Here is an 8,735-nt window from a genome sequence, read left to right on the forward strand (position 1 = left end):
ACAACAGATACTCGAGGGAGTAGCATTGTCCCCATGCTAGGGGGAGAAGGTACACAGATCTGTGTCTCTCAGGTCCTCCGAGTTCACACATTTGTGGTAATCTTTGGTGTTTATGTATGTGGTCTTCAGGTTTGGAAAAGTAATTGGGATTTTAGATGAAATTTAAGCAGTGGCACAAAGGCGTTTGGCCAAAAGTCAGTGGATGACAGTATTCGGGAAGGATGTAGGGCATAGCTGTTTAATCTTGGAATTATGGAACTGAATCCTTTCAAAAAAGAGCAAAGATCTAAGAAATAATAATAATTGACCTTCTGGTGGTCATTGTGACAAGAGCAAACCAGGAGAGAGAGTGAAAGGACAGCTTCTGGGGATCTGATGAGAGGCTCCATATGTAGGGGTCTGTGCCCAGTGTAAGGTACGTTCTATCCATCGCTTGTTCTCTTCCCCCACCCCCATCCTTGGGATGAGAAAGTTCGAGGAGCAAGTGGTGAAAACTAAGTTAGAGAAGAGTCTATTTTTTAGTGTTTATTCATTTTTGAGAGAGAGAGAAAGAGAGAGCGAGTGACTCGCAAGAGGCAGAGAGAGGGAGACAGAGGATATGAAGCAGGCTCTGCACTGACAGCAGAGAATCTGATGTGGGGCTCCAACTCAGGAGATCATAACCTGAGTGGAAGTGGATGATCAACCAACTGAGGAACCCAGGCGCCCCAGTTTTAGGGAAGAGTTTAAATGAGTGTGTGGGTAAGTGTGAGTTTGCTTAGAGAGAGAGAGAGAGAGGGAATATTGCGTTTACTGCTGTAGTTTAGAACCTAAGCAGGATCCATTGGTGCCTTTGACTTTTTGAGGGTGGATGTGATAGGTGTGACAGAAGACACGGACACAGTCAAGTGAACTTATCTCCGCTTCAAAGTGAGGTCATCGGCTCATCTGGACAATGTCTTGGAAAGCTCTTAAAGTTTCTCCTGTATCAAGTGTGTCAGGTACAGCCTGGCAAACAGAGAAAAGAGGCCAGTGTGCATTTGCCTACTGAAACTCTACAGGTACCATAGGGTCAGGTAGTTCCACATACTGAACATTCACACTGATGGCTTTGAAAGATTTTGTAACAGAGGATATCACTGTGAAAGGTGCAGGATCATCTTGTTGACAGAAATAATATGCAGCATCTTAGAATTTCACCTTATCAACTCTCAGGGTGAATCTGCTCTCTCCCCCCTGCCGCTGATCTAGGATGAAATCTCAGAGATAGGAGTGGTGACACATTTTAGAATACTTGCAGGAGCTTATCCTGGTTTGTGTTGATGCCAGTGTATATCATCATCAATGTCTTGGCTTGGCTGGCTTTGCCGTTAAAGGTGGCTCTGTTTCCTGGAGCCACTGACATCTTGGAGACTGTGAGGGACCTCGGTGGCTCAGTGGGTTAAGCATCTGATTCTTGATTTTGGCTCAGTTTGATTGAGCCGTGTCTGGCTCCACGCTGAGCAGGAAGCCTGCTTGGGATTCTCTCTCTCTCGCTCTCTCTTCTCGCTGCCCCTCCCCCACTTGCACCCTCTCTCTCAAAAATAAATAAATAAACTAAAAACAAAAATCTTGGAGACTATGTGAGTATCGTTTCTTCCCTGATGTCTGTTTAGGGAAGAAAATAAGAAAGATACATTGAAAACATCATGTTTGGAGAGAATGACGAAAATCAGTTTCTTTGTTTAATTCAATTTTTTTTTTTTTGGAGCAAGAGTGGGAGAGTCGGGGGAAAGGGCGGGCAGTGGGGAAAGGAGAGAGGATCCTAAGCAGCTTCATCATCAGCATGGATCCAAACACGGCGCTCAATCCCACATTTTGGAATCATGACCTGAGCAGAAATCAAGAGTTGGACACTCACCGACAGACAACCCAGGTGCCCCAGAAAATGTGTCTTATGAAGATGGAATATTTCTAAAAATTTTAAAGTATTTATTTTTAAGAGAGAGAGAGGGAGAATAAGAGTGTGAGCGGGTAGGGGCAGAGAGGGAGGGAAACAGAATTTAAAGCAGGCTCCAGGCTCAGTGCTCTCAGCACAGAGCCTGATGTGGGACTCAAACTCATGTATCGATAGAGTATGACCTGAACCTGAGTCGACGCTTAACCAACTGAGCCATAACCAGCTTTTATCCAAATTCATATTCATGCTTAGATATTAGACAAACTTGAAGAGCTTACATGGCTGGGGAAATGTGGATATTTTCCTCTCTCTAGTTCACATTTGCCTTGAGGAAATTGCTCTGAGTTCTTCTCAGAAAATATTGAAGCAAATATTCTGCAAACAGCTGTGGCTAAATTTCTCAAGAGGACGTGGCCTCACCTTCAAGCAGTGCTCTCTGGCATGTGAACTGGCTCAGGTCCAGGCACTGAGTCAGAAGCTGTGATTGTAGGCTTCAGCGAACCCGACCTAGAGTTTTCCAGTCATATGCATGAAATTTTCCAAGGGTCTACACATCAGTTCAATCCCTACTAGGTCATGATCTATTAGTCACTGCCACAGATCCCTTTTTCTGACATCATTCTGCACCTGCTGTCCCTTTTGGAAACTGTACCCATTTCACCTGTGAAGATTATCACTGCATTCTGGCATGTGCTGCTCCCTGGTCCCATTTGTCACCGCGTTTCAATGGGAAACGCATTCCCCATAGCAATCCCAAGATGTCTTGGGAAACCAACTCTGAGAGAGAAAGTTCAGTTTGTTTGTTTTTTTTTATTAAAGAGTGTTCTTGAGATGTGCATTTCTAGAAAGGAGAGACAGGAAGCAGGATTAGACATATAGAGAAACTGAGCTGTGATGGGTCTGAGGAAAAGCCACCTCCAACCACACAGGGAGGCCTAGAGATGCAGTCGCTCTACAGAGTTGATGTGGAGTGGAGCAAGGGGACTGGGCCTTGGTACCCTTGTATCACGTAAGTATTATCTTTCATGGAAAAGAAGTGTCGCCTTGGACCAGGTCGTTCATCAGCAAGGTAATTGTTCTCAGAGAGCAACCAGCGAAGGTGGCCTGCAGGCAGCCGTCATAGCACCTGCAATGGTACTTCTTATTGGCAAAAGGGAATCCAAGCAGCACACAGCAGGCCCTCCTCTCCATCATTCCCATTAAATCAGTGAATTCAAGCAAATGGAAGCTCTCATGCCAATTGTCCCGTGTAAATGGATCAATGCCAGTTCAGGTACGCACAACTAATAGGTTATTGTGACTTGTGGTTATATCCATACACACTAGAGTTGTATGTTGGTGGGATTAAGCTACTTCCCCTCAATCTGACTACCAGAAGACAACGGAAGCAAGTTTCAGACATACTGAGACACACATAAGTCATTTCCTAACAAGAGGGAGCAAAACAGACCACAGATCTGTTCTACAGACCCAACCCCCTGTCCCCACAAAATGACAGGAGAAAGAAATGAAAAGAATCAGACCCCACACGGTTAATAATTCCTTTTCAAATTTATCATTAAGGAAGCAAATAGATAAACCATCAAGTGGGAGAAGATATTCTCATGCACATTTCTGACAAAAGATTCACTTTCAGAATAAAAGGAACTCTCAAAATAAAATTAAAAAAAAAAAAAAGACCAATGAAGGGTGTGTCTGACTCGCCCAAGCACCACCCAAAAAACAATCTATCTAAATAGCAACTCAATAGTAAACCTATGGCAAATTACTTAAAATCATTAGTCATCACAAAGTTGTAAATTTTAACAATAATACTACTTCACAATCGACCAATAAGGGTATAATACATAGTCTGACAAGAGCAAGTATGGGGAAAGGATTTACAGCAAGTGGCAATATTACACATGGTTGGTGGAGTGTAAAGATGTTCCCATGTCAGAGAACTGTTCCATAGTATCTACCCAAGCCAAGCTGAGGCTAGCTCTGTGACTCAGCGCTTTCATGCCTCAGAACACACCCATGGGAATTGAGTGCATATATCCACCAAAGACTTTGAAAGCATGTTCTTAAAACCTGTATTGATAACATATTCAAATCTGAACCCATTCAGATATTGTGACATTTTCTCGTAACAACAAACTATTCTGCAGTGAAAAGGAACAAGTTACTTCCACACTATCAAGGTAGAGGAAGTTCAGAGAACATGTTGAGCCAGCCAATGAGGCAAGACACCAAAAAGTACATACTTTATGATTCCATTTACATGAGTACAAGAATAGAGATCAGCTCTATATGTTAGGAAATTAGAGAGGTGGTGGCGGCCTCTGGTGGTAGGGAAGGAGCAAGGCATTGATTGGAAGGAGCTTGAGGGAAAAGTGTGATTCTGGGGTGGGTGTGTCTGTTTGGATCTGAGTGGTGGTGAGAGGGGGGATGTATCTGCTCGTGTTCACCCAGGTGTACACTTTAAATTCACATTATAAGAGTAAAGGCACTTTAATTTTTCAATGAATGAGTTCATCAGTGAGTATACATTATGGGCTCAAGGTCAGATGTTTTTCCTGTCTTCTTCCCTACAAACACTGGTACCTGAACACCCTGAACTCTGTGAACCTCTCATCTCCAGAGAATAATTGTGCGACTGATTACTGTAGAAGAGTAAGGCCTTAGTGTACCACTGAACACACAGTAGGTCTTCAGGCGTCAGCAGATGGCAATAGACTGTGTTGTCTTTTCTGTTTATTATTATCAGTGTAAGGCCACAAGTCTAAACGTCTAAACCAAACTGACTCCATGACAGGCTTTAAGTTTCCCCTCTAAACTAGAAGGCCTGAGTTTCAGCTTCCCCGAAACTATCAGGTAGTTACACATTGCCCAAGGCAGGGAAACCACCCTTGCAACACCCAATCAGGAAAGGCCAGCGACCACCCTCCACATTGTTAAGGGAGAGGCCTGGAGATAGAAACTATAGATAGGACCCTGTTACCTAATGTTAAAGTTAACCTGTTAGCCAAACAAGACCCTAGGCTCGCTCTGTGATTGGTTGAATTTAAAGGTACTCTAAATGTTGTAATTGGATCCCGCCAAAAGTAACGAATACTCTAGACAATGTGTATGGTTAAACCCGCTATCAATGATGTTGAATAATTATGATTGGATCACTGTTCCCATGTCACAATTTCTGTAACTCCCCCGTCTCAAACCCCATAAAAACCCTACTCTGCCCTTGTTCGAGGCTCTCAGCATGGCTTCATTGCATTGATGAGGTCTGGGAGCCCGAGCTTAAGCCCGTAATAAAGCCCTTTGCCTTTGCATACGTGACTCGGACTCCTTGGTGGTCTTGGGATTTTGGGGAGATCACGATCTGAGCATAACATCAGTAGTAGCAGCACCAGTAGTATTTTCTTGGATATGAGCTCCTTTTTTTTTTTTTTTTTTTTGCCTAGTTCTCAGAGTGTATCTCAGACATGGGGTTCAAAGGCCATGCTGTGGACAAATTCCTTTGCAGGTTTCACCTTGAGATCTCAATATTAGATTAATTGAAGGTCTGAGGCTTTGGGATTGTCAAGAAAGGAAGCTCTGGATGGACACAGTCCCTTGGCTCTCTCAAAATAAATAAATAAACAAACAAAAAAAAGAAATACAGTTGGATTTTCCCTCAAGTTTTTTGCATACAGATATGTCCCACCCTGTCTTGCTAGATGTCCTATATATGCAGCCCAGCAGTTGAGTCCTGACCCATGAGAGCTTTGAAAAGTATGAGAAGTGGTAAGAATGATCTATGGAAAGGACAGTGGGGAGGCAGAACCGAGTGCTGCGCCGGGCATTCTTCCAGGGTGAAGAGGTGGGACCTGGGGGATGTGAAGAGTATTATCAGTCAGGATCCTCCAGAGAAGCACAACCAATGAGATATCCGTGGAGACAGAGATTGTGAAAATTGAGTGTGGGTGGTGTCAAGTCCAGAGTCTGTAGAGCACGCTGGCAGGCTGGAAATTGAGATTGGTGTTGATACTGCAGCCTTGAGTGGGAAATCTGTAGGCCAGAAACTGAGGCCGAGTTTCTATTGTTGCATCATAAGGAAGAATGGCTTCTCCTTTGGGAAACTCAGTCTTGCTTCTTAAAACCATCAACTGATTGGACGAGGCCACTTCCCTCATTAGGGAGAGTCACCTGTATTATGCAAGATCTACTAATTTAAATGTTAATCACATCAAAACTATCAAAAACTACCTTTAGGACAACATCCAAATTGGCATTTGACCACACCACTAGGCGCGATAACCTAGTTAAGGTGACACGTAAAATTAGCATCACTAGGGGCAAACTAGGAGGCTGAGTGATGGGAGAATTGGTCCTAGGTAAGGGTGAGGTATGGATCCCCAGCTAGGATCTACTCGTTTCAGATTATACCTGGGTCTTAGGAAATTTCTTAGGGCCAGAAGCAGTGCAGAAGCCACATGGACACCCCTGTAAGAGCCAATGTGCCAATTGACCAAGTAAGTGCCATGTATCCGCCACATCAGAGAAAAGACTGGAAAGGTTCAGTAGGTGGACATGCAGTAGACCCGTAGCACAAGAATCCTAGGCCCTCCTGATGGTGATACACGCTCAGTTTCTTAAGAGAAATGCAAGTCTCCCACCCCCCACTCTTCCCTCTGCTGGAAAATAAACAGCAGGACTAGGAACAGGCAACCCTGAGCTGATTTCTCAAACCATTGGATGGAACGTAATTTTCTTTTCTTTCTCTTTTTTTAATGTGTATTTATTTTCGAGAGGGATAGAGACAGAGAATGGGAACCTGGTTGGGGCAGGGAGAGGAGGACAGAGGACCCAAAGCAGGCTCTGTGCTGACAGCAGTGAGCCCAGTGTGGGGCTGGAGACAGATCTGGGGCTTGAACTTATGAACTGCGGGATCATGATCTGAGCCAAAGTCAGATGCTCAACAACTGTCTGAGCCACCCAGGCACCCTGGAGCTAAGTTTTCTTGAAAGAACCTATAGTTAAATAACTGGCTAATTTCACACAAAATGGAAATATTGAACTGAAAAAATAGAATAACTAATATTCAGGATTCAGACTTCTCTTAGCTCCAATTAGAGTCCCACCTTTCTCCTGCAGTGAATAAGTTCTGATCCTCTCTGCCATCTCACTGGCCCTTTACACAGCTCCAAAACCGAGCTCAAGTGCTTGCAGCATCCTTACAGAGCTGTGGGGGAAAAAATGGCTTTGGAGTCTCAATATTTTTGGTCAGAGAGTTTATAAAACATTGGATCCAAAGTTCTCCATTTTCTTCTTGTGTCTTCCATTCCTTTCCCCTTCCCTCTCTCTGACCCTACCTTCCTTCCTTCGTACTTTTCTCCCATCCTCCTTTCCTCCCTTCCTCTCTTCTTCCTTTCCCTCTTTCCCTCCTTCCTTCCTCCTTCCCTCTCTCCTTCCCTCCCTCCCTCCCTCCCCCCCTCCCTTCCTTCCTTCCTTGCTTCCTTGCTTCCTTCCTTCCTTCCTTCCTTGCTTCCTTCCTTCCATTGCTTGTTTATTGTTTCACTGTATATTTTATAATTTTACCAGGATTATGGATATGAAGAGCCTAGCTCATCATTTTTTGAAACTCAATCCCTTTAACAACATCCTTGAATTTCAAATAGATGCTCACCATTAGATCTTGTAGCAGTTTTTTGTTTTAACTCCTAAGTTGCTATAAGAGTTTCTAAGTTGACTTCTGTGTTTCTAGTTCCACAGTTATATTTTTGGTGACTTTTTTGCTCTCTAAATATACTTTAGATACTTTCATAACCCACTGCTCATGCAGTTTGCTTCTTTACTCACCAGGTGCTTTGCATAGACTCCCCTCCACCCCCGCCCCCCAGGCCCAGAGCAGCTGGTCAGGCTTGATAAAAGGGGCCTTTGCCATGTAAGCTAAGCTGCATCGGGCAGGCAGGGACAGCAAGATGGTGTCACAGAGACAGGTCCTCATATCCTTGTTGCTGTGGGTCTCAGGTGAGAAATTTCATATTTGCCACATGCCTTTTGGAGTAGTATCACTTTAGAGTTACAAACATTTTTAAAGATATAAGGAGAAATAATGGTTATTTACAAAATAGCCCCAATTATGTGCTGACATGTACATGACTTCTCAAACGCCATATTTCAGGGTGTCTGTGCTAAATTGCTTATGTATCATCATTACCTCCTCGTGATTGCAGGTGCCTGCGGGGCGACCACGATGACGCAGTCTCCAGCCTCCCTGGCTGGGTCTCTGGGCCAGCGGGTCACCATGAACTGCAGGGCCAGTCAGAGTGTTAGCAGCTACGTAGCCTGGTACCAACAGAAACCAGGACAGCGACCTAAGCTGCTCATCTACAAGGCATCCATCCGGGCGTCTGGAGTCCCCGACCGATTCAGCGGCAGTGGGTCTGGGACAGATTTCACCCTCACCATCAGCAACCTCCAGGCTGAAGATGTGGCGACTTACTACTGTCAGCAGCATAATAGTTATACTCCCACAGTGCTTCAGCCTCGTACACAAACCTCCTCCCCAAGGCCCTGGGTCAGGGAGGCTTTGCTGCACCTGCTGCTGCTTCCCTGCTCAGCACTGAACACGCACGTTCCTGGGTCTGCCTGAGAAGCCACCTCTCCCGACTTCTTCCTTCGAGGCTTCTTTAAGACCCAGAGGAAAATTAAAGGGGTGACTTTTTTCTGGATCCCTTTACTGGGAGATTAGTGAACACAACTGTGGTAAAGATGTCTTAGAGAGGTTGTGAGGAGTTTTTGTGTCACATGAACGGGTGCGTTTTGCATGGACAGATGGCATAGTTGAGCCCAC

The 8,735-nt window shown here is 44.6% G+C and overlaps 1 pseudogene across 1 annotated transcript; it reads left to right on the plus strand.

Annotated features, from left to right (window-relative positions):
• The first annotated feature begins 7,845 nt into the window (after positions 1-7,845).
• Positions 7,846-8,534, plus strand: LOC144233688 (immunoglobulin kappa variable 4-1 pseudogene; annotated as a pseudogene). The gene is made up of 2 exons (XR_013335733.1): positions 7,846-7,909; positions 8,116-8,534. The product of XR_013335733.1 is annotated as an immunoglobulin kappa variable 4-1 pseudogene (transcript).
• Positions 8,535-8,735: the final 201 nt, after the last annotated feature.

The sequence above is a fragment of the Crocuta crocuta genome, unplaced genomic scaffold, assembly GCF_008692635.1.
Source record: "Crocuta crocuta isolate KB4526 unplaced genomic scaffold, BGI_CrCroc_1.0 scaffold275, whole genome shotgun sequence".
Classification (NCBI taxonomy): Eukaryota; Metazoa; Chordata; class Mammalia; order Carnivora; family Hyaenidae; genus Crocuta; species Crocuta crocuta.